Here is a 26,748-nt window from a genome sequence, read left to right as displayed (position 1 = left end):
TTTTGCTGTTTCTCACACCATAGATAGCAGGGTGAGGCCGCATAGTATAGCAGAGTGAGTCAATACATCCCACAAATCCACCCTCACAACTTCATTTTGACTTCCAGTCGAGAGGGAGTCGGGCGATTGGGATGTTCGTTTCTGTCCACGTGAGCAATTGATGCGACACGCTCTCCTCGCCGATTCGGGTTGGGATGGGACGATACTCTGGATTCCTTAGATTTTTCCTCCCGGTCCCCGAGTGGTCCTCCTTAGTGATCCTTGGGATTTTAGTGCCAACACTAGAAAACAGAACATAACATGGTTATGAAAATGTTCCCACTACTGTGCCCACACATCTTCAGGGGGTCCCCAGCAGTGGGAAAGACACTTGCATTCCCTAACAATTGGCAATATTCCCTGTCTATGTTTACTAATGGTCTTAACAGGTGGATTCTGTAGGTGAGGCCCGGGATGGTCACCTCTCCTCCATTTCTGAAATTCCATTTCCTACCGTAGCACTAGTGCTGACCTGAAGGCTTTCTTTAGGTTTGCCAGGACCCTGAGATTTTCCCTCCAGTTGGGACCGGGCTTGGCAATATCTAGGGTCCAAATTAATCTCGAGTTGGTTGAGGAGGTCACTGCTCATATAAAAGGCGGAAGGAACACCTCGCACAACCCAACGAGTATGTACTATGCTTTTGCCATCCCTAGAAATTTTGATCATGCAACTGCTAAGCAGAGGATGCTTGGAGCGGGACATTTCCAGGCCCCATACCCATTGCTGCTCTGACTTAATGGTGGGTAGCGTCTGGTCTGTTGGGAGTTTTTTTAATAATACTTCGCTGATGAAGCTTTCTTCGCTATTCCTTCCTGTCATTTAACTGAATTGGGAGGAAGAACTGTTCACCCTTTTTCAGAATGCCAGCTAAGTTTTGTGCTGGTTTGATTTTGGCTATGGATTTGGATTTTTCCGATTGTACATTAGTAGAACATTTCAATGTATCTCCTTCCAGGGTGTAATGCCACTTGAGACTGGAAGGGAGGCTGATTGGCAGAAATGGAGAGGAGTTCTCATCACCAGTTGGTTGTCCCACAGCTATGACATTGACGTCGGGTGTGTCATTGTTTTGAAAGTAGAACCTGATTTGGTCCTGTTTTTGTTCAACCATGTGGCATGTGCCATTTAGACTAACATGGTTGACGCTTTGTTTTGATTTAATTGGCCTGTGAGTCTGGGTCTATACACAATCTATGAGGGGAGACAGCCTGCCCTCTGGCACCACAACTAGGACAGGGTGCTTCATTTTGTGTCTCCCAATTTTAATTTCCAGCTCTGCAGCCTTCAACAGGAATTTACTTCCCGTCAAAGTTCTGGAGCTGTCCAGGCAGAGGGGTGAGAGGAATTTGGTGTCTTTCACCCCTTCCTGAATTTAGCTGCTCAAAGATCCTCTTTGACAGCAAAGTTGCTTGGGATCCAGTGTCTACCAGTGCTGGAATTGCACATTGCCGTTGCACTTGTATGGAGGCGTAGAATCTACCTTCCTTCTCCTCCACGGGGCAAAGGTAATGGGTGCTCTTGGTAAGCTTGATGGTCAATTTGCTCATTTCTGACTCTGACACCGGGATAGTTGGGTCAAGAGACGGTGTCGGAGTTGAAAAATCTAGCACATCATTTTGACACACCGCCATTTGGGGAGTTTAGGGCTCCCCTTGTTCTGTTTCTGGGCTGCCCGCCCTTTCTGGAGGCAATCAACAGAAGTGATTGGTGAGGTTTGGGGTTCCTCTTGTGCTGGTTCTGGGTTGCCCCCTCTTCTAGGAGGTGGTCCCCTTGAATGGGTTTGGGCATGATCCTGTGTGGGAGCTGGGGAATCTGGTACAAAAATGGGACAGATGGGTATTGGGGGAGTTTTGGACTCCCCTGGTTCTAATTCTGGGCTGCCCCCCCCCTTTTTGGAGGCAGTAACCAGAAATGGTTTGGGCCAGGTGATTTTCTGGTTTGTCATTCTGCGGTTCAATGATGGGCGGTTTCAACTCTGTCCCCACATCTACCCAGTCTGGATTAGGATCTCTCGGGACCCATTATTCTTTGGGAGGATTTCCCCCATCTCTGAAGGAGAAGATCCTTTTCCCAGACTCCTCTGAGGACCCCTCTCCTTCAAATTGGAAGATTCTAACCTCTTCCACAAAATGGGTCTTTTTAGGCCCTTTATTTCTCCTCCCCGCCCTCTGTTCCTTAGGTTGCAGACTTTCGGGGGCAGGAGATTTTGGTTCCGGTTCCTGTGTTTCCAGGGGATTTTCACAAGTGGGGAAGGACGCTTCCTCTAATGCTTTACAGCCCCCCTTCCTCTTCCCTGGGAACCGGTGGGTTGTCGGGGTACTCTCCCCGTCATTGCTCTGGAGTACTAGACCGTTGATTTGAGGGGTTCTGGGCCACCATGTTCATCTGAGGGTTCTGCTGAGCCCTCAACATGTGACCCAGATCCTGTGCCATGTTCTGGACCTGGCGCTCCAGTTGGGACACCAGCTCTGGCTGGTACAGGGTTCTCTGGTCTATCCTAGGTTGATCACGGGAAGGGTAACTGTCCCTTCTCCCATAATACCCTTGGATGGGATAGTTCTGGTACCCCTCCACCCTTGGCCTCCCCTCTCCTGGATTGGGCTGTCTGGGCTCAGGAAAGTGGGGAAAGAAAGAAGGGTTGTTTTGGGGGTTGATGTTTGGCGGGTACCGGGGAAAGAAACTCAACCCAGCATTTGGGGATTACTACCCTCCTGGGGAAAGTTAGGGAAGTTTCCTGGGCTGGCAGCTACCTGATTGGATCCCCCCCTTGGGCTGGGGGAGTCCACACATAGCCCAGGATGGGTCTGCTGCCCTTGTAACAGGGGCTGATATAGTCATGGGAGTTAGGGGTCCCATTTGTGGGGTTACCTCCCTGGCTACCAGTTTGGGATTGGCCCGAGGGCCTTCTGGGTCTTTGGTTAGGAGGATTTTGCACAGGAATATTTTAGGCCCCCCATCTCCAGATCTAACATGGGGGCAACCTTCACCTCCGCCAGTTTAGCAGCAGCAGGGGTGTTGGTTGGTTTGGAGTTTTTATTGGTACTTTTAGTGTCTACCGATTTCTGCACTTCATAAATGTGAGTTGCCTGTTCAATGACACAGTCTAGTGATCTCTTCTCATGAAAGTCCATCACCAGCTGGGTCATGATGTATTTAGGGAGTGCATGAAAGAAGGTATTGATGAACTCCCTACTGTCTGTGCGCACCCTCCTGGTGGTCTGCACAAAGTCACACTTTAACTCTTGCACAAATTCTTGTGGGGCCTGGTCTTTCCCACATTGCAGATTGTAGGCCGCCTTGCGGGCCTCTTGAGGCTTTCTATGTATTGGAAAATGCTTTAAGATGGCTGCCCTATAGATTGACCATCTTGAGTGGTTCTGATCTTCCAGCCCCGCAAAGAAGCTGGAGTATTCAGGGGAAAATATCCACTTGACATATTGAATGCAACTTTGGCTATCCTTCAGGTGGAAAGTATCCATCATTTGCTCATACAACTCAAGGTGCTCCCAAACTGAATATTTGTCATTTTTATGATAGGGGGTTATGACGCTCCAAATGGCCTTGATTTGTTTCAGGGAATCTTTCAGTGGGGCCCTCTTAATTTTGTTGGCCTTTTTAGTTTTGGTCACCCTTGTCCACTCATCCTCTGACTCAGAGGCACTGCTACACTGCTACAGGATGTGGCTATCCGATCCTCTGGACTCTCCCTGATTATGCAGGCTTGGGAATGGCTTGCAAAAGGTGGGGGCCTAGGCTCTTAAGACCTCTGGCTCTCAGAAGAGTCTTCTGACTCTCCCTTGCTCCCAGGATTAACTGAGTACCCCCCTGCCCCGCACTGCCCTAGCTGGGAAGAGGTTTTAGGATACTCTTGGTGGGTCTTATTTCATGGAGGTCCCCACCAAATTTGACAGACTGATCCTTTGGTAGGCGATATTTTTGAGGATCCACTTCTCTGATTCTCCCCTCACTGGAGTCTTCCTGATCAGAGAGGCTAGCCCTAATATTTGTGAATCTGTACAGGGATGCCCGCCCATCCATTTCTGGGGGGCGCTGATCTGTCAGTCCCATATTTGCCATTGTGCTGAAGTCTACCATCCCCGTGGCCCTTGATTCATATGAGCCAGTGAACATGAGGGTGGCAGAGTCCATGGAACTGAAAGGATTAAAGTCCCCGATGACAGGGGTCCTGAGGTTATGCTCAGGGGTTTCTCTGTCCCTTCTTATATCATCTCTTTCAGCCCCTATTCCCTGAAGACATGCCAAAATCTGACCACTTTGCTCATCTATTGAGGCCTGACTGGTCTCAATGATTTGCTCTTGTACGGTTATCTTTTTGTGGAGCCTGTCATTCTTTTCACAGAGAGCCTCATTGTCTCTCTGTGCTTCCTGACTGGATTGGAAATATTGGGCCAAGTTTTGCTGCAGGAGACGCACCTCCTGAGTTTGGTCCTTATTGGTCTGAGTGTTCTTTGCCAGAGCATCCTCCACCCACCTGGTGTGCTCTAGTAGTTTTTCATAATCAGTTTTAATTTCACTAAACTCCTGAAAGGCCAGCTTTCTTTCCTCTAACTTAGTTTTTAATTGGCTGACTTCCTGGCCAAAGGTGTTCCTCTCCTGAGTCAGAGTGCCCCTCTGTTCTGCCAGGTCATCCCTCTGTTTTTTAACTGCACTAAATTTCTGGCGCTCCTCATCAAATTCTTCTTGAAAGTGGATGTCTTTAATAATTAATTTATTATTTTCCTCTTTCAAGGATTCTAGGTGGTTTTGTAAGGTGACTATCTGTTCTGCACAGACTCTATTATAATTCAATTGATGCTCCAGTTTCTGTTGACCCTGTTGTAGAGAGTCAACTCTTCCCTGATACTCTTCTTGCAGAACCTATAATTTGAGATCTTGTTCTACATTCTTTTGCTACAAGAGAGCCAGATCTTCTTGGAGTTTGGTGATATACTGCCTAGCCTCTGTTTCAGATTCTTGGCTATCCTGGAGCCTTTGCTCTGCAGAGTCCAGATTGGTCTGGATTTTCTGCAGTGCTTCCCTGTGTTTCTGTGCTAAATCTATATTGTCTGCATGCTTTTCCTGTATGGTTCCTATGTGGATGTACAGGTAGGCCACTATTTTGGCAATTTTACCCTGCTCCTCTTTTATTTTGGGGGGCATATACAATTCGCTAAGCGCTTGATGTAATGGACCCTTGTCCTGCCAAGTATCAATGTTGATTGCAGTGACTTGTTGTTTTATTTCCTGCAACCATATCTGTTCATCCTGTTCTGGCCACTCACTCCTGACAAACAGTTTGTGCAGGGGATGTTCCCTAGCAATATTAATTTCCACTGGGGTTGCCATTCCAGAAATATTAATTTCCTTCTGACTTATCTCAGGATTAATTTACTTTTGCAAACAGGCCCAATTCTTTTGAGTATTTGTTTTAAGGGGTGCTTGTACAGTGTAGCACAGTATGCCAACCCAACCAGGTGTATGTACCCTGCCGGCTAGTATGCTGTGTTAGACTGTCACAAGTGGTAGGTTAAATTCAGGATCCTGGGGACCTGAGCCCCCAAGCTGTAAGTGATTTCAATCAGGCACACACCCAAGTCTCGCCCAGCGTGTAGTGTGCAAATGAAACCCTTATTTATTTTTGTCTATAAATTCAATATTCTGAATGATATACCACTCATATGACACCCTTCTCAAAATACCCCTCCGGTCACACTGAACCAGGAATCAGGCTAGTTTGCAACATTAAATATGTATTTATTTAATATAGAATTTAAAGCACAATACATTTTAAATGGTAACAACAATCACCTGTGGGTGGCAAGAACAATGAATAATATCTTTAATGCACTGGGAATCAGGTAATGAACACAAAATGAATACAGCACAGAAAGGAATACTTTTGGGTTGGTTAGGAACAGATAGCACTGTGGTTAGAGGTTCCCCCTGCAACACCCCTTAACCCACCAATAGGCAATTTAAGGTGAGGAGAGAGCAGGTACTCTGGAATAACACAGAACAAACAGAATATCACTCCCACCTTTCCCCCTTAAACACAAGAGAAAAACAGATTTGATTTTTCAACTGTCAGGATGGCTTTGAAACTGACTGAGTAAAACCACTATATTTGGTAAACAATGCTTAAATTATTATACATTTCTATGGGAGCCGCTTTGAACAGATATAAACAATCATAAGCAATGATTTTATAAAAAGGAAACATTTGGAATCTCAAAGAAAAACGTTTGCAAAACGTAAATTCATGGCAAACTTTTACTTATGCGATTTTTGATATAACGGGTCAATGTGTTGTGGGTGTAGCCAAGGATGTTAGGTATCAGTGGGAATTGAAATTTTGTTTCTATCTTTAAAACTGAGGGAGTTATGGAGGTTTTAGTGAGAGATGTTATCCAGAAATAAAGACACAAATTTGGACAAAACTTCAGTTCAAAATCAGAAAATATGGCTTATGCTTCTACTCAAGACTAGAGCATGCAGACTAGACAACAAGATTGGGCTGCAGTAAGCTCTGAGACTGATTCATGAATCAGTAACAGATCCCCAGCACCTTCCCCGGCGGAACCAGTCCACACACTCGAAGTGGGATTTTTGGATGAGAGTTACACAAATAAAAATGACTATGAAAATGACCCTTTAGCAAATAGACAAAATACGATAGCACTAAAGATTTTGACACTGTTGCTGGTTATGGGGGTATGGGTAGTTCAGAGATTTAGGGTGGAACAAGATAAGCAAGGTACACAATAGTTTTCTAGCATCCTATTAATACTCACAATCTACTGGGATTTAAGATTTTAGGCCCATCAAGATTCTGGTCAATGGATCGGGTTTAACAGGCGAAAAACAGCACATCAGGCGTGGGACTGGATCAGCTAGGCCGGTCCCCAGAACTGGACAGGATCTGCCCTTCTTGTTTCTGGATATTTCAATTCAGTGGGATGGCGAGTTCATCAGGCAAGCATTTATGGTAGCAAGCCAGATAGTTTCGGGATGCTTCCCTACACCAAAGCGCTCCACTAGGGTGTAAGTATTAGTTCAGGATTAACTGAGGCCTAGCTGAAAATGGTTCAGCTACTGCTTGGCCTGGTTCTTGGTATCTGGATCTGGAAGGATGTTAAAAGGCTGGATGTTGAATGCTGGCTCAGAGTGCTTTGCTGGAATCAGAAGAGAGAGTCGCTATGCGTTGTCAGCTGTCTCTATGTATCCTTTCCAATGACATCAAAAAAATGGGTGCATTGGCTGGCTTAACTAAGCTTGCCCCTGTGAACTGGGATTGGATCAGAGCCTCAAATCCACCTTGCACCCGAGTGATTGGATCATGGACAGATTATGTCAAATTTATGGTTTGGTTTTTACAATCCTTAGAAACCTCCCCCAGCCACTAGTATCAAAATCGCATGTTGTCCTAAATGCATATTTACGCATTTTTAATCTCTATGAAAATCACATACAAGGATCACATATATTATAGAGTATCTCAAAATCCCACAGCTGTGAGACCTTGTTTCGCCTTTTTGCAGCATTTTGTCCATTTCGCCATGAACACATTTTCCAACTTTCTCCAAATTTACACAAATATGCGTGTTTACCATAGGATGCGTGTGCAAAGTTTAACAATTCTAGCCTAAATACAGTTCCCATAAAACCACATATATTGCCATTCCTGTTCAGAATATGCTACACAGTGCCACCACGTTTTGTAATGTAGGGCCACAAATTAGAGTAACAAATCTGCCCGTTTAATAATTTTCACCATTTCTGATAGCAAGTTATAAATCTATAAAAATTGTTTATTTTTCTTAACAGCAAATGGTCCGTCTTTTGTCTGTCCCTAGAGTCAAGGAGTAGCCCCCACTTTTTTGGGATTTCCTTCTGCAAGCCTAGTTTATGACCCTTTGACACGTCCATTTCCGAGCCTGGAGAATCTGCCATTGTTCAGTCCTTGGGAGCAGGCACAAGTATGTCTTACCTCACAATTATCATATGTCAGTGAGCATCTGCTGAGAGGAATGCCCTCCACTTGGGTGGAAACCTGTTTTTCAATTTCTCGCAGGCCCAGGCAGCCTAAGTTAAATTCTTAATTTCTTGTCTTAAAAATCAGCACAAAACAAACTTGTTGCATCAGATGACAGAGATAAATTACATTCTTAGATTTAAACCTGTGGGATCAAAACAACTGAGATCAGTGTTCCTTTCAGCAACAGTCCTTTTATATTTGCTAATCCGGCAGATCTTTAGTTTTAGACAACTTTAAGTTTAATCAGGAGAGCCCATTTGACAGGCGCTGTCACTCACAGGTAGCCCAGTGTGGTTGCACACATATTTTTGACAGGAACTGTCATTCATAGGCAATCCGGTTTTGCTGAGAACATGTTTTGCTTTTAACATTTCAGGACCTTGTAGATTCACAGTGCTTAATTAGATGAAATGGATTTTAGCACCAAGCAAGATTTTGAGTGTTGGACAGTGTTTTGTACAGGCATTTTGGAGTTTCAGCAGCAAAGTAAATGTTATTTACAGGCGAATTTTGCAGTTTCACTGGCAAAGCGCTGCTGCCCCCTCGGCACCCCATGTTTACTTGTCATGGAGCCCACTGGCACTTTTTCTGCAGCATGTGCTCTGTTCCACCACACATGCACCATGGGTGGGAGGTTGTGCAGCCATCTTTTTGTGTGTTGAAAAATGTGGTTTTGGAGGTTTTGGCACGCAAAATGGTTTTGGTGCCATTTTGCTGTTTCTTGCACCATAGATAGCAGAGTGAGGCCGCATAGTATAGCAGAGTGAGTCAATACATCCCAGAAATCCAGCACCGTAGCAAAAAAAACACAGATGCAAGTGACTGGCCTTGGTTGGCCTCTGCTTTTCAGCATGGACCGCCTTCCAAACGTTCATACCCTCAGTATCTTCTGTTCCAATTCTATTAGTATATTATCCTGGTACACTTGTGGTCATGTCCATCTGTTTAGCAAACATTTCTTAGGTCTAGGCACCCATGACATTTTATTACTGCCAAAGACTTGGTTAAGAGAAAGCCCTTTTCTTGAAGTTTTCAGTACAATATCACATACTGCCCGTAAAGGCCTTAAAGGTAGATCACACTGAGGTTTACTAACAGAGGTGACAAATGACAAGGATTTTTCCTTGTCCAGCTTGCCCATTGAATCCACCAATATACAATCTATAGAAATGAAATGGGACACTGACAAAGCCAGACATATACCTATCGGTAGACATTTGTCTGAGTAGCATATCATCAATATTATATAGATGGCTGTTGACTAGTGGGTCGTAGAATGTTCTAATTGCAGGAGATTCAAACTGTTCATGTGTTTAGACAGAGGGGGAATTCCCATATCATTCTTGGCATTACTCTGAAGGGCCTTTATGACGTGGCCAGGCGTGGCTTAAGCTTATGGATACTTTAGGATTCCATCAGTTTAATGGTAACATCCAGGGAGATCGTTCCACCTCACATTATATGGCATCGGGGAAACACCAAATCACTTATAGATGATATGTTTGCCACTGACACTCTTTTTGGGACATGCCTCAAGTTCAATGTGCTTAATACATCTGTTAGATATCATCTACCGCTATTGGCTGAACGAACGGTAGATATTGAGCCCATTCCATCATCCTTGGCAACAATAACATCTCTGGTTGAAATTAACATGGGCCGAATCGTTTGAGGTGGAACAACCATTTTGCAATAAAACAAATGAAAGCCTGCATAGCCTATGCAGGAATTTTAGAATGTTTTCTCACCTCAGAATGTTGTGGTTTTTGCTATAAATGTGTATACTGTTTTTCAGTAAGCACGCCTTTGATTTTAATATTGGTGATAACAAGCAGAATTTCAAATGTAATCTTAGAGCACTGACCATGTCTCAAACTGTCAGCATTAAGCAGGAAGTGGCCAAGCTGAAATTATGCTGTGAAATTTGGATTACAAGCTATAAAGAGTGTACTGCGCAGCGGCATGCAGAGCTTATGCTGCATAGTTTGTCCTGCAACAAAATAGCGTCTTTTTGGAAATTGATTAATAAATCTTATTCGACCCTAAGGGTTGAGTCAAATTTTTGAAGAGGATTGGACTAAACACTATAATACGATATATATGCTGACCCTCGCAACTCTACACTGACATAGGAGTTTATGACGCAGCTTGGGCCCTTGACTTTGATATTGATGACATCTGCCAACAAAGATCTGCTCTCCAACCTGGACTCTAACATTCCCTCTGTCCTCATCCTTCTTGATCTCTCTTCTGCCTTTGACACGGTCAACCATACCATCCTGCTCAACCGTCTCCGTGATAACCTGGGTATCACTGATCAGGCTCTGGTCTGGCTGACCTCTTTCCTCTCTGATCGACCCTCCCAGCTCCAACTGGGGTCCTTCCGATCATCTATCGTCCTCTCTACCTGTGAGGTTCCACAGGGGTCTAACCTCTCACCCTGGCTCTTCAACCAATACCTGGCAACTCTCGCCCACTGCATTGCCATTTTCTGCTCAAATTTCCAGTGCTATGCTGATGACACTCAGCTCATTTTCCAGCTGCCCTCGGCCACCTCCTCTCCCTCTCTCGTCTCTGACTGCTCAACTGCCATTTAGGATTGGTGTGCCACCAATGATCTTTGTCTGAATGCCAACAAGACCGAGATCCTCCTCATCGGAACACCATCTCCATCCTTTTCCCTTACTCTCTGGCCTGACTCCCTTGGCCCTCCTCCCACCCCTACCTGCGAGGCTAAGAACCTCGGGGTCATCTTTGATTCCACACTTTCCTTCTTCGCCCATATCTCTGAGGTCTCTAAAAAGTCAAACTTCCTACTGCACCTCCTCAGAGGTACTCTGCCTTTCCTCTCCTTCCCTCTGAAGCTCACTGTCTCCCAAGCTCTGGTTCTCTCTAAGTTGGACTACTGTAACAGCCTCTTTCTAATTGTACCTGCTTCTACTCTCCGACCTCTCAACTTATCCAGAACAGGACTGCGAGTCTTGTCCTTGGCCTCAAGCCCTGGGATCGTATCTCTCCAGCTCTGAAATCTCTCCATTGGCTCCCTGTGGATGCAAGGATTACTTTCAAAATGCTCTGCATTGTCCACAAGGCTTTCTGGGGCCTGGGTCCAAAATACCTTCAGCTATCCCTCTGCAAATTCCTCCCCTCTCGAGCTCTTCGCTCCTCTACCTCTAACTCCCTCCGGGTCAATCATTTTTCAAAGAAACGAGCTGGGGGTAGATCTCTATCTTCGGCTGGGGTCTCCCTCTGGAACGGCCTCCCTGCCACCCTAAAACTTGAGGAGAACCATCTCTGGTTCCGGAAGCACCTCAAGACCTTCCTCTTGGCTTCTGCCTTCACTCCCCCTCTCCCCTGCTGATCTGCTCTCTCTTGGCACTGTGAACCTGGCCACCCTCTGTCCCCGGGGCCCAGGTACCTGCTTACCCTGCCACCCTCCTGCACTGCCTCCTGGCCACCCCTTGCACTTGGGACTGTATCTGTACCCATACAGCCCCCACCCCGATGTTCTCCTTTTTCTGCACTTATCAGACTTACTCAGTTTGTTGCCTTAAACACAGCACTTGCCACTTGCTTGGCTGCACTACCACTGTTTATTGCCTCCATTTTCTTTTTAATTTATATTTATTATTTATCTGCTCTGCACTTTCCACTCTCCCCCTTCCATGCACTTTTTCCCCTTTTCCCTTTCCCATGCACTTGCGCGTTCTCAATGTCACTGGGCCTTGTAAGATCGTTTTTGTTGTTCTCCCATGTTCCCCTCCCTTGCCTAGTCGCGCTCTGAAACACCTGTGTACCAGCGCGATACAAATAAAATATCATATCATATCATATCATAAATTAGGAAAAGTAAACCGTCAGGTGCACCTGGACCGGGTGGACTCTCTAACGTTACCATGAGGAGTCAGCCAGAGTTGTTATCCCCATTTTTTTAATCTCTCTTTAATTACATTATTCTCTCCCAACCCACTCCAGTTTTATGGAAATGTTCCCACATCGTTCCCATCTTTAAGAAAGGAGAAGTGGAGTTCCCTAACAACCATCGCCGAATATCTCTGCAAGTATCAAGTAAGATTCTTTCATAAATTCTTCTAAAATATCCTCAAAACTGGGCAGCAGAAAGGAAGACTCATGGTATTAACCAATCAGGATTTAAAAGGTACCTGAGAACTTCTCTCAGTGGCTTAAATCTGTCTTGTTTGTAAACTAGAGCTATCATAAAAAAACAACCTGTATTGCTCTTGCTGGTCAAGCTAAAAGAATTAGTATGCGCTATTGGCACTTCTCCGTAATCCCTGGTATCAATTTCTTTAAGGCAGAGGTTGTACATTTCCTCACTTATGGAGCTGAAGCAATTAGACAAAATGCCTGGGTCATCTGGGATAGACATGAAGGCCTTTTTTGAAGGCAGGTTCTGAACTTAGCAAATTGTGTGCCGGTTGCAGTCATGATAGCTGAGATGGGTATGCTATCACTTAAAACTCTAGCAAATTGGAAATAACTGGCCTTATATAGAAAAATATTGGTGCCAATTGTAAGTTAATTATTCAGGGTTTTAAACATGACACTTACCAAGGAAACAGAGGCTGAACTAATTAAATGGACCAATCATGGTAACTAGCTATCAAACACACATGGTTTGACTGATGAAACTCTCATTTCCTCACCTAGGGAGGTCAGGAAAAAAAACTCAGGACCCTAGATTGGATCCCATTGAGGGACAGCATAAGGAGACATCATTCATATACACATATCTTAAACTGAAAAACCACTGAATTTAGTTACATTTTATTTCAGGGAATTCCATGTTCAAAGGTACAGGTCCTGGTTTCTGATATTCTGGTTAAATCTACTTCCAAATAATGAAATTCTTGGAGCTCGCCTTAATATAGCGTGAGCCCAGAGACTCTGCCAGTTCTGTAAAGCTCCTGAATGGTAGAATTCCTACATCATCTAATGGTTGAAAGTAAAGCGCTAGCCTCCAAAAGTTAGTTATATTTTGCAGAAAAAAAACTCACAACATGCATTTTTTTATGAATTTGATCTGTGGAGTAGGATCATGGCTAGATACCAAGTATGATTAATTTTGGCCACCATTAACTTTTTAATGGAAATCATTCCTAAACGTGATGAACAATTTCGTAATGGATTGTGTATTGTTCAGCACTTCTTTTAAAATCTTGTTCTTTTATTACATTTTACTGAATTGTCAATTGATTTATTGGTTGTTAGCAATTGTTTATTTGGCATGCTTCTTTTTTCTTTCTTCTTTTCATTTTTTAGTTTCCTCTTCGTTGAGTTTTGGTTGTGGTGAAAGGTTACTGCGGGCACGACTGAGAACAGACGTTCCTTTGATACGGCACATGGTGTCAGTCAGGATGAGTCTCCCAGTGTCAGCTGTTTTATTTGATATTATTTGAATTTTGGTTAAACGCTGATATCCTACACAGAGGGTCTCTGATGGGCTTACAGCATTAAAACGTGCAAGCAGTAGGGGGGTGAAACAGAAGTTGCAACATGTTTTCAGTATAGGATAGGAATAGTTGGATTGGCAGGGGACCTGGAGAGGTGGGATTAGGTGTGGGGAAACAGGTATATTTTTGGCTATTGTGGAGAGTGATGATGGAGGGTGCAGTGTGGATGTGAAGTGGTGGGGTGTTCCATGCTCTGTGTGCACCACCTCACGTACTCATTTTAGTCACTAAGGAGAACTTTGCTGATGAAAAAGTGGCGCTAGTACACAAGGATTACACAGGCAGTAGCTACAGTAATAAACAGTAAACAGAACAGGGGAGCAAGTGTTGTGGAAGTGAAGTAAAACAGTCGGTACAAAGTGGAGCTCCTGGGGATGGATGAGGTGAAGGGTTGGCGTACTTGAGAAGAAAAAAAACACATTTCTGTTCTATTCACGTTCTTTACCCTCCACATAAGTACCCCGTCAGCCAGGAACACCCGCCTGTCTTGTAAACTGAAATACCCTAAAGACAGAAGGGCTTTCTTTTTCAGGCACTTCCCTTTCCAATTACTTGAGGCAATTATGGTAATGCCTTTTGGGGGCGAATGCAAACAGGCGTACAAAAAGCAACTGATGTGACACAGAATGCAGAGAACGCCGAGTCTATGGAAGGACAATTAGGGAAATTAGCCGGGAAAAACACACTTCCGCAGCCTATTGTAGCAGGCACAATTTGAATGCTTGGAGAATTGCTACACAACTGAAATACATTAAAACGCATCCCACGAATGAACTTGTAACTAGGTGTATTAAAAAAAGATAGTACAAATGGAAGAGCCGACATTAAAACGTCGTAGGCTACAATAAACAAGACATATGTCTAAGTGGAAAAGAGGAAACGAGAAAGTCTCGCACTGACATTTTTAAAAGTGCATGGAAAGCAAGTCGATTTAAAGGAGGGGTGCAGGATCAAACAGGAATAGAATAACACGATATATTCCAGTTCAGGAATGCTCTCCCTGGGAGATGACTCGATGTAGCTCTAATTGATAGCATTTCCAGGCAAGTTATTCAATGGTTACATCGAATGTAAACGGTAACAGACCAAAACGCTAACAGACACCTCTGCGCATTTGACGACCATAGAGTCTAGCATTGAAGGTCAATATGAACATTGCAGACAAAGCGTCCTCACAGCGGGGTGCCAGTGCATAAGAGCAGTGAAACTCTGAAGGCCCTAAGAGTCTCACAAAATTCGAGAAATCTCCACTTTGGTTGATAGTTCTTGTTGTTTGCTGTAATATTTGGCCGGCAAGCAGAGCAAAAAAAGAGGCGTGGGAATCTCAAACTGAAGAAAACATTGGCCCCAGTCTGGAAATCCAGTCCTTATGTTCCTCAACCACAACAGGTTTTCAGGATAACCGCTGGCTACTCTTGATCAAATCACATTGACAGGGTAATTCATAGAATTTCGCACAAAAGTGGCGGACGCGGCTGGCGCACAGTGTGCGCGTGCGAATGTCTGCGCCAGCCGCGTGCGCTAAAATTGATTTCCGCGCACAGCGTATTCATGGATTTTAGCCTCCAAAACCAGCCATGGCGCAGAGTTGCACAGCAACCCTGCAGCAGCGCCAGTTACGCCCCCAAGAATGCCCTCGCGCAAGGAAAAGCCATCAAAATTTCCAATTCAGCGCAAAGGGCTGCGCTAACCCTGGACCAGTTTACAGGGCTGCCAAACAGCAAGCGCCAAGTGGGGAACGTGTATTACTGGGGTGCGCGTGAAGTTTCACAAGCGAAAGGGCCTGTGCGAGTGGGGTACGTGTATTACTGGGTTCGTGGGAATTTTCACACGCGATTTCAGCAGGGTACGTGTATTACGGGGTTTGCAGGAACTTTCACACGCGAAAGGGCCTGTGCGAGTGGGGTACGTGTATTACGGGGGTGCGCGGGAAGTTTCACACGCGATTGGGCTGGGTACGTGTATTTCAGGGGTGTGCTGGAAGTTTCACACGCGAATGGCCTGGGTACGTGTATTTCAGGGGTGCGCGGGAAGTTTCACACGCGATTGGCCTGTGTACGTGTATTTCAGGGGTGCGCGGGAAATTTCACACGTGATTTCAGCAGGGTACGTGTATTACGGGGTTCGCAGGAACTTTACACATGCGAAAGGGCCTGTGCGAGTGGGGTACGTGTATTACGGGGGTGCACGGGAAGTTTCACACGGGATTGGCCTGGGTACGTGTATTTCAGGGGTGCGCGGGAAGTTTCACACGCGATTGGAGTAGGGTACGTGTATTACCGGGCTGCGCATGAAGTTTCACATGCAATTTTACTGTCAGAGCAGGAAACGCGTATTTCGGGGGTGCGCGGGGAGTCCTACACGTGAATTGTCAGTTTGGGTCCTCCCAGGTGTCCTCTCTACCCCCTCCACGGCTCCTGCAGGCAGCCCACACCACAGGGGACTACCCCGCACCCCTGGTCATGTCCCGCAGGCAGCACATCCACCATGGGCATGCCCCCCAGCCAAGCCGCATGTCACGTTGCAATATGATCACCAACTCATGTCTCCCAGCACCCCCACCCCCCAGCAGTGCAGGGCACCTGCCAGCAGGCCCCCACTCATGTCCCCTTGCACCCCCACCCCCCAGCAGTGCAGGGCACCTGCCAGCAGGCCCCCACACATGTCCCACTCATGTCCCCTTGCATCCCCACCCCCCAGCAGTGCAGGGCACCTGCCAGCAGGCCCCCACACATGTCCCCCAGCACCCCCACCCCCCAGCAGTCAGGGACACCTGCCAGCAGGCCCCCACACATGTCCCACACATGTCCCCCTGCACCCCCACCCCCGCATCATTGACAATCACCTGCCAGCAGGCCTTGACACATGTCCCCCAGCCAACACGTCATCACAATCCAGATCCCTGGCTATTATGGCCACACAAATCCCACACCACAGCACCCCAGTCCGAACAACCAACCAAGCTTTACATCCACTCCAAATAGAAATCCCCATTACATGATAGATCACAAATAAGCAGTATGCGCATGAGTACAAGTCTGTCCGACCCACACAATGGCAACACATGACTGAGAAAACCCACATTGTGACATGCATGAAACCAATGAGAGAAGACCACACATTGAAGTAAGAAACAAAAATGTAATCAAGTCAAAATGAAGGGAATGGAATAAAAACACACAATAATGCCAATAATAATGAAAATGCAGCATGTCCCAAAAAATGATTAAAAAAAAGAGAATCCAAATTAATCCAAATGAAAATGTGTCCAAAGTCACCGTCCAACAAAGCAAATCCAAAGGGAAAAAAAAGCGTAATATCCATTGCTCTATGGTGAAGAAAAATAAAGATGAAGGAGAAAAATCCACTGTAAAACTATGTACAAATAGCAAATCCAGGGTCCATGAGCCCAACGACATAAATGAAACCTACAATGAAACCTACCAAATTACTAACTATATACAAAAATGTGGGGCATAGTCCATGCGCCCCAAATGAAATAAAAAAGAAATGAAACTTAACACTAATGAACTATATACAATGGCGGCGGGCAAGTCCAACGGCTCACTTGTTGATGTCATGGGCCAGGGCATCATCAAACTCCTGTTCAATGTCTTGGAGGCGGGCCTGTTCTCTGGCCCCGAGGTCTCGCAGGTATAACGCCATGTCCAACTCCAACTCCCTGCGAATCCCCTCGAGGCACTCAGCCCGCCTCAGCGCCCTGTGCATGGGGTTCTCCGCCCTGACCATCGTGAGCCGTGCCTCCTCCGCCCGCCGCCGCTCCGCACCTATCTGCTGGCCCAACCGCTGCCACACGGAAGACACTCCCATTCCAGGGTCCTCCTGCCCTCCGGCCGATGCCTGCCCCTCTGATGTAGATTGCCCCGAGCCATGATGCCTCCCACGTTGAGCCTACCGCTGCCTCCGACGCAACTGCCTCTGCCAGCATGACGGCATCCAGGCTGATGGAATCCACCGACACCGTTGTGCACGTGCCGTGCTCGATGATGCCAGCACATCCTCCATCTGCTGGGGTCCAGTTGCTGTGGTGTCCACCCCTGCTAGACCTCCAACTCCTGACTGTGGGAGGGATGGGATCCACACCGAGCTGACTGCGCTGGTCAGGGCAGGTCCACAGGGGGCCTTGGTGGCATCTGGGCCGGAAGACGGCATAGAGAACGACTGGCGCATAGTCTCCACAGAGGAGGAGAGGGCCGTCAGAGTGGCCGACACATGTAAAAAACCCCCGACCATGAACACTCCCAACTGGGCCACGTTGGCATGCTGCTCTTCGTGATGACGTGCGTGCTCCCCACGGGAAGCACGCACATCATCACGAATGTCATGCGTACGCAACGCGACACCAATCAGGACCTTCTCCATACGGCCAGGGGTCCCCTCGTCCGCAGATAGAGGAGTGTCAGATGACATGGACATCCCCCCTGCCTGCGGACGGGCCTGGGATGGGGCATCCCTGCTGGTGCATGGTGGTGCAGTCACAGGGTCAGGGACAGCGACATGCACAGGCCCCTCCGCGGTGACCTGTGATGCTTCCTGCCCCTGGCCCTGGACTGCACCACTTGCACCAGTGGTACCACCCCCACCAGGCCCAATGTGCGGCTCAGTATCGGCCTCCTCCTCCTCTGTGGAAACCACCAACCTGGATGGCTCCACACCGTCTTCCGTCGTTGCAAGCCCCTTCCGCTGCAGCCGTAGTGGCAGACACAGCACCAGTCCCCTCACTCCCGGACAATGGTATATTCTGGGAGGGTGACTGGGCCTTGCGTCGCCGGCCGGTGGGGGCATCCCCGCCACTTTGCTCCACAGCGCCGTCTCCGCCCTCTTCGTCACTTGCCGCTGTGTAGAGGGAGACATAGAACAGAAGCATCAGGGTACTGTACAATGGTCCGCTAGACAGGAAGCAATAGCAGATGAGTGGCACTGTCAAACATCACTTCCATCATGTCCCTCCACAACACATGGGTCAGTGCAGGCAAAACACATGCAGTAACAGGCATGGCGCATGCTATGAACATTAGCATACATGTCCAAGGGACTCTTCAAACATACAATGCTGGTTTGAAACTCACATGCATCATGGGTCATGCCCATCACATGCACACACTTCACCCTAGTTTCATCCATCTGGCCTCGTACACCCCAGACACAGTGGATACAAGGATGAGTAGGCTGCATCAGTGAATCTGAACATTGTCACAGACATGTGTCATGCATCCATGGCATTTCCAAGTCACAGACACGCAAGTCAGACACACAGACATGGACACCATACATGTCCATGATAGCAGCACCCATCTCTCACACCCCATCCATGTCAAATTACAGAGACAGCCATGCATTAATGTGTGCATTCCCCATGCTGCTCCGCATGTTGCATTGTAACACATGCATCAACCATGTTGTTCACACATTACTGGTCTCACATGCGTGACCATGATGTCCCTGCACACACACATACATACATGGCCTATGTCACACATACAGGCAAGTATCAGACAACCAGCACCCTGCAACATGCCCTGTCTCACACAGCAATGCTTGGCCACTTACCGCTCAACTCCAGACAGGTCTGCCTCGGAAGGATCTGGGCGTGGAGCGCTGGGCCTACGCGTTCCAGGACCCTCATCTGCATGGTACTCATGCTGCCCCGGCCCCCCTCCACGAGGCGCCGGGCCTTTTTGAGGGTCCTGGACCTAAAGTCCTCCCAGCGCTTCTTGACATGATGGAATTCGCGGACTGCCACCCCCTCCACATTGATAGCAGTCACGATGTCCGTCCAGATCCTGGTCCGTCCTTCCTTGTCGGCACGCTACCTTCCGAAGAGGGCATCATAATGCCCCAGGACATGCTCCACCAGGACACCAACTTCGGTGGCAGTGAAGCTGGTGGCCCTCTGCCTCTCTGGCTGGGGTTGCCAGTGGTGCCAGATGGAGATGTGCCCGACATGGCAACCCCAGAGGCAGGAGTGGGTGGGCAACTGGGTCCTGGGGCTGGGCTGTGGAGCGATGGAATCCCAGTCGGGAGTCTTCTGTTCCAGCAGGGGTGGACTCAGCAACTGCACCCCTGCAAATGGCTGACGTGCAGGCACCAAATAGCAGGGCAAGTGGGCAGCAGGCAGACAGGCAGCAGCAGATGGCTGGTGGAAGCGTGCTCGGGGCTCTTGGGGCAGGAAAATGGCCTTCAGGGCAGGAGCGTGGTCTTCCGTGTGTATGCGTGGCCAGCTTGATACGGAGTGATTTGGCACGTGAAAATCTTGCACGTCAGCGTGTAATTCGAGGAAAGGCCCTTAGCGCGAAAGCGCTTCAGCACACGTACGTGATATCATTGGACCAAAGGCCCTTAGCGCGTAAGCGCATCTGTGACGTATTGTGCATGGATGTTGCCCTTTCGCATGTAAAACTTGCCGCGCACCCCTGAAATACACGTACTCCGCTCGCACAGGGCCATTTTGCATGTGAAACTTCACGCGAAACCCGTAATACACGTACCCTGCTGAAATCGCGGGTGAAACTTCACGCGAACCCCAAGAATACACGTACCCTGCTGAAATCGTGGGTGAAACTTCCTGTGAAACCCAGGAATACACATACCCTGCTGAAATCGCGGGTGAAACTTCCTGCGAACCCCAGGAATACACGTACCCTGCTGAAATCGCGGGTGAAACTTCCCGTGAACCCCAGGAATACACGTACCCTGCTGAAATTGCGGGTGAAACTTCCCACGACACGCAGGAATACACGTACTCCGCTCAACAGGGCCCTTTCACGTGTAAAACTTCACGCTACACCCCAGAACTACACGTACCCCGCTCGCTCGCACAGGGCCAATATTTCTGGGCTTCGCGGGAAGTTTCACATGCGATTCCAGCATGGTACGTGTATTTCTGGAGTTTGCAGGAAGTTTCACACGCGATAGGCCCTGCGCGAGTGGGGTACTTGTATTTCTGGGGTGCGCGGGAAGTTTCACACGCAATTCCAGCAGGGTACGTGTATTTCTGGGGTTCGCAGGAAGTTTCACACGCGATAGGCCCTGTGTGAGTGGGGTATGTGTATTTCAGGGGTGCGCGGGAAGTTTCACACGCGATTCCAGCAGGGTATGTGTATTTCTGGGGTTCGCGGGAAGTTTCACACGCGATAGACCCTGTGCGAGTAGGGTACGTGTATTTCGGGGGTGCAGGGGAGTCCTACACGTGAATTGGCAATGTGGGTCCTCCCAGGTGTTCACTCTACAGGTGGAAACATGTACCTCCCATACACCTGGTCATCAGGCATGCCAAAAAGGCTGGTTCTGGGTGTGAAAATTCTGGGCCTGAGTATCCTCCTCCTCCTCCTCCTGCGGTATCCCACGACCACTGCTGCTAGGAATGGTATGTTCATCCTGGCGTCTGAGCTTGCTTGTTGTTTGCGCGCACTTTTATGCTGCGCGGGTCCACGTACGCCTGCTTCCTGCTGGCGTACGTGTTTCCGGATTAGCGCGTCTTTTTTTGGTGCGTGCGTGTGGCGTTTCCCGCATTTGCCTCCTGTACTTCCCCGCCCACCCCAGTAATACACGTACCCTGCTCGCCCAGGCCCAATCGCGTGTAAAACTTCCCGCGAGCCCCTGAAGTACACGTTCCCCGCTCGCCCAGACACAATCACGTGTAAAACTTCCCGCGAGCCCATGAAGTACACGTACCCCGCTCACCCAGGCACAATCGCGTGTAAACCTTCCCGCGAGCCCCTGAAGTACACGTACCCCGCTCACCCAGGCACAATCGTGTGTAAAACTTCCTGCGAGCCCCTGAAGTACACGTACCCCGCTCGCCCAGGCACAATCACGTGTGAAACTTCCTGCGCACCCCCGAAATAAACGCTATTTTTGACACAGCGGGTGTCCGTCGTGTTTATCACGTACCCCTTTGACCTAGAGGGCCACAGTATGGGACATTCATCAGAGCTGTATATACAGGCTTTTTGTTACCGCAGGGACGCTACCGCCTGCCTTCGTATGGCGGACATGTGTTGATGTACATAGTTGACTTTTGGTTTGTGTCATGAGATCGCCATTTCACTGCTGGGGGGTGGGTGTGCAAGGGGACATAAGTGAGGGCCTGCTGGTAGGTGCCTTGCAATGCTGGGGGGTGGGGGTTCAAGGGGACATGAGTGGGGGCCTGCTGGCAGGTGCCCCTCAGTGCTGGGGGGTGGGGGTGCAAGAGGCCATGAGTGGGACAAGGGTGGGGGCCTGCTGGCAGGTGCCCCTCAGTGCTGGGGTGTGGGTGTGCAAGGTGACATGAGTGGGGGCCTGCTGGCAGGTGCCCTGCACTGCTGGGGGGTGGGGGTGCAAGGGGACATGAGTGGGGGCCTGCTGGCAGGTGTCCCTCAGTGCTGGGGGGTGGGGTGCAAGGGGACATGAGTGGGACATGAGTGGGGGTCTCCTGGCAGGTGCCCCTCAGTGCTGGGGGGTGGGTGTGCAAGGGGACATGAGTGGGCACCTGCTGGCAGGTGCCCTGCACTGCTGGGGGGTGGGGGTGCAAGGGGACATGAGTGGGACATGAGTGGGGGCCTGCTGGCAGGTGCCCCTCAGTGCTGGGGGGTGGGTGTGCAAGGGGACATGAGTGGGGGCCTGTTGGCAGGTGCCCTGCACTGCTGGGGGGTGGAGGTGCAAGGGGTCATGAGTGGGGGCCTGCTGGCAGGTGCCCTGCACTGCTGGGGATGGGAGTGCAAGGGGACATGAGTGGGGGCCTGCTGGCAGGTGCTCTGCACTGCTGGGGGGTCGGGGTGCAAGGGGACATGAGTGGGACATGATTAGGGGCCTGTTGACAGGTGCCCCTCAGTGCTGGGGGGTGGGGGTGCAAGGGGACATGAGTGGGACATGAGTGGGGGCCTGTTGGCAGGTGCTCCTCAGTGCTCGGGGGTGGGTGTGCAAGGGGACATGAGTGGGGGCCTGCTGGCAGGTGTCCTGCACTGCTGGGGGGTGGAGGTGCAAGGGGACATGAGTGGGACATGAGTGGGGGTCTTTTGGCAGGTATCCCTCAGTGCTCGGGGGTGGGTGTGCAAGGGGACATGAGTGGGGGCCTGCTGGCAGGTGCCCTGCACTGCTGGGGGCTGGGGGTGCAAGGGGACATATGTGGGGGCCTGCTGGCTGGTGCCCTGCACTGCTGGGGGGGGAGCAAGGGGACATGAGTGGGACATGAGTGGGGGCCTGCTGGCAGGTGCCCTGCACTGCTGGGGGTGGGGGTGCAAGGGGACATGAGTGGGGGCCTGCTGGCAGGTGCCCTGCACTGCTGGAGGGTGGGGGTGCCAGGGGACATGAGTGGGGGCCTGCTGACAGGTGCCCTGCACTGCTGGGGGGTGGGGGTGCAAGAAGACATGAGTGCTGGGTGGGGGTGCAAGAAGACATGAGTGGGACATGAGTGGGGGCCTGCTGGCAGGTGCTCCTCAGTGCTGGGGGTGGGGGTGCAAGGGGACATGAGTGGGACATGAGTTGGGGCCTGTTGGCAGGTGCCCCTCAGTGCTGGGTGGTGGGTGTGCAAGGGGACATCATTGGGGGCCTGTTGGCAGGTGCCCTGCACTGCTGGGGGGTGGGGGTGCAAGGGAACATGAGTGGGACATGAGTGGGGGCCTGCTGGCAGGTGCCCTGCACTGCTGGGGGTGGGGGTGAAAGGGGACATGAGTGGGGGCCTGATGGCAGGTGCCCTGCACTGCTGGAGGGTGGGGGTGCCAGGGGACATGAGTGGGGGCCTGCTGACAGGTGCCCTGCACTGCTGGGGGGTGGGGGTGCAAGAAGACATGAGTGGGGGGTGGGGGTGCAAGAAGACATGAGTGGGACATGAGTGGGGGCCTGTTGGCAGGTGCCCCTCAGTGCTGGGGGGTGGGAGTGCAAGGGGACATGAGTGGGACATAAGTGGGGCCTGTTGGCAGGTGCCCCTCAGTGCTGGGGGGTGGGTGTGCAAGGGGACATGAGTGAGGGCCTGCTGGCAGGTACCCTGCACTACTGGGGGGTGGGGATGCAAGGGGACATGAGTGGGGCATGAGTGGGGGCCTGCTGGCAGGTGCCCCTCAGTGCTGGGGGGTGGGTGTGCAAGGGTGGGGGCCTGCTGGCAGGTGCCCTGCACTGCTGGGGGTGGGGGTGCAAGGGGACATGAGTGGGGCATGAGTGGGGGCCTGCAGGCAGGTGCCCTGCACTGCTGGGGGGTGGGGGTGCAAGGGGACATGAGTGGGGGCCTGCTGGCAGGTGCCCTGCACTGCTGGGGGGTGGGGGTGCATGGGGACATGAGTGGGACATGAGTGGGGGCCTGCTGGCAGGTGCCCCTCAGTGCTGGGGGGTGGGTGTGCAAGGGGACATGAGTGAAGGCCTGCTGGCAGGTACCCTGCACTGCTGGGGGGTGGGGATGCAAGGGGACATGAGTGGGACATGAGTGGGGGCCTGCTGGCAGGTGCCCTTCGGTGCTGGGGGATGGGTGTGCAAGGGGACATGAGTGTGGGCCTGCTGGCAGGTGCCCTGCACTGCTGGGGGGTGGGGGTGCAAGGGGACATGAGTGGGGGCCTGCTGGCAGGTGCCCTGCACTGCTAGGGGGTGGGGGTACATGGGGACATGAGTGGGGGCCTGCTGGCAGGTGCCCCTCAGTGCTGGGGGGTGGGTGTGCAAGGGGACATGAGTGGGGGCCTGCTGGCAGGTGCCCTGCACTGCTGGGGGGTGGGGATGCAAGGGGACATGAGTGGGACATGAGTGGGGGCCTGCTGGCAGGTGCCCTGCACTGCTGGGGGGTGGGGGTACATGGGGACATGAGTGGGACATGAGTGGGGGCCTGCAGGCAGGTGCCCCTCAGTGCTGGGGGGTGGGTGTGCAAGGGGACATGAGTGGGGCCCTGCTGGCAGGTGCCCTGCACTGCTGGGGGTGGGGGTGCAAGGGGACATGAGTGGGACATGAGTGGGGGCCTGCTGGCAGGTGCCCCTCAGTGCTCGGCAGTGGGTGTGCAAGGGGACATGAGTGGGGGCCTGCTGGCAGGTGCCCCTCAGTGCTGGGGGGTGGGTGTGCAAGGGGACATGAGTGGGGGCCTGCTGGCAGGTGCCCTGTACTGCTGGGGGGTGGGGGTGCAAGGGGACATGAGTGGGACATGAGTGGGGGCCTGCTGGCAGGTGCACCTCGGTGCTGGGGGGTGGGTGTGCAAGGGGACATGAGTGGGACATGAGTGGGGGCCTGTTGGCAGGTGCCCTGCACTGCTGGGGGGTGGGGGTGCAAGGGGACATGAGTGGGACATGAGTGGGGCCTGCTGGCAGGTGCCCTGCACTGCTGGGGGGTGGAGGTGCAAGGGGACATGAGTGGGACATGACTGGGGGCCTGCTGGAAGGTGCCCCTCAGTGCTGGGGGGTGGGTGTGCAAGGGGACATGAGTGGGGGCCTGCTGGCAGGTGCTCCTCAGTGCTGGGGCGTGGGGGTGCAAGGGGACATGAGTGGGACATGAGTGGGGGCCTGCTGGCAGGTGCCCTGCACTGCTGGGGGGTGGGGGTGCAAGGGGACATGAGTGGGGGCCTGCTGGCAGGTGCCCTGTACTGCTGGGGGGTGGGGGTGCAAGGGGACATGAGTGGGACATGAGTGTGGGCCTGCTGGCAGGTGCCCCTCAGTGCTGGGGGGTGGGTGTGCAAGGGGACATGAGTGGGGGCCTGTTGGCAGGTGCCCTGCACTGCTGGGGGGTGGGGGTGCAAGGGGACATGAGTGGGACATGAGTGGGGGCCTGCTGGCAGGTGCCCTGCACTGCTGGGGGGTGGAGGTGCAAGGGGACATGAGTGGGACATGAGTGGGGGCCTGCTGGAAGGTGCCCCTCAGTGCTGGGGGGTGGTTGTGCAAGGGGACATGACTGGGGGCCTGCTGGTAGGTGCCCCTCAGTGCTTGGGGGTGGGGGTGCAAGGGGACATGAGTGGGGGCCTGCTGGCAGGTGCCCCTCAGTGCTGGGGGGTGGGTGTGCAAGGGGACATGAGTGGTGGCCTGTTGGCAGGTGCCCTGCACTGCTGGGGGGTGGGGGTGCAAGGGGACAAGAGTGGGGGCCTGTTGGCAGGTGCCCTGCACTGCTGGGGGGTGGGGGTACAAGGGGACATGAGTGGGACATGTGTGGGGGCCTGCTGGCTGGTGCCCTGCACTGCTGGGGGGGGTGCAAGGGGACATGAGTGGGACATGAGTGGGGGCCTGCTGGCAGGTGCCCCTCAGTGCTGGGGGGTGGGTGTGCAAGGGGACATGAGTGGGGGCCTGCTGGCAGGTGCTCCTCAGTGCTGGGGGGTGGGGGTGCAAGGGGACATGAGTGGGACATGAGTTGGGGCCTGTTGGCAGGTGCCCCTCAGTGCTGGGTGGTGGGTGTGCAAGGGGACATTATTGGGGGCCTGTTGGCAGGTGCCCTGTACTGCTGGGGGGTGGGGGTGCAAGGGAACATGAGTGGGACATGAGTGGGGGCCTGCTGGCAGGTGCCCTGCACTGCTGGGGGGTGGGGGTGCAAGGGGACATGTGTGGGGGCCTGCTGGCAGGTGCCCTGCACTGCTGGGGGGTGGGGGTGCGAGAAGACATGAGTGGGGGGTGGGGGTGCAAGAAGACATGAGTGGGACATGAGTGGGGGCCTGTTGGCAGGTGCCCCTCAGTGCTGGGGGGTGGGAGTGCAAGGGGACATGAGTGGGACATGAGTGGGGCCTGTTGGCAGGTGCCCCTCAGTGCTGGGGGATGGGTGTGCAAGGGGACATGAGTGAGGGCCTGCTGGCAGGTACCCTGCACTGCTGGGGGGTGGGGATGCAAGGGGACATGAGTGGGACATGAGTGGGGGCCTGCTGGCAGGTGCCCCTCGGTGCTGGGGGATGGGTGTGCAAGGGGACATGAGTGGGGGCCTGCTGGCAGGTGCCCTGCACTGCTGGGGGGTGGGGGTGCAAGGGGACATGAGTGGGGGCCTGCTGGCAGGTGCCCTGCACTTCTGGGGGGTGGGGGTACATGGGGACATGAGTGGGACATGAGTGGGGGCCTGCTGGCAGGTGCCCCTCAGTGCTGGGGGGTGGGTGTGCAAGGGGACATGAGTGGGGGCCTGCTGGCAGGTGCCCTGCACTGCTGGGGGGTGGGGGTGCAAGGGGACATGAGTGGGGCATGAGTGGGGGCCTGCAGGCAGGTGCCCTGCACTGCTGGGGGGTGGGGGTGCAAGGGGACATGAGTGGGACATGAGTGGGGGCC

This window comes from Ambystoma mexicanum, chromosome 6q (genome assembly GCF_040938575.1).
Source record: "Ambystoma mexicanum isolate Mex_15411 chromosome 6q, UKY_AmexF1_1, whole genome shotgun sequence".
In the NCBI taxonomy this organism is placed as follows: domain Eukaryota; kingdom Metazoa; phylum Chordata; class Amphibia; order Caudata; family Ambystomatidae; genus Ambystoma; species Ambystoma mexicanum.
Note: the sequence above shows the minus strand (reverse complement) of the source record.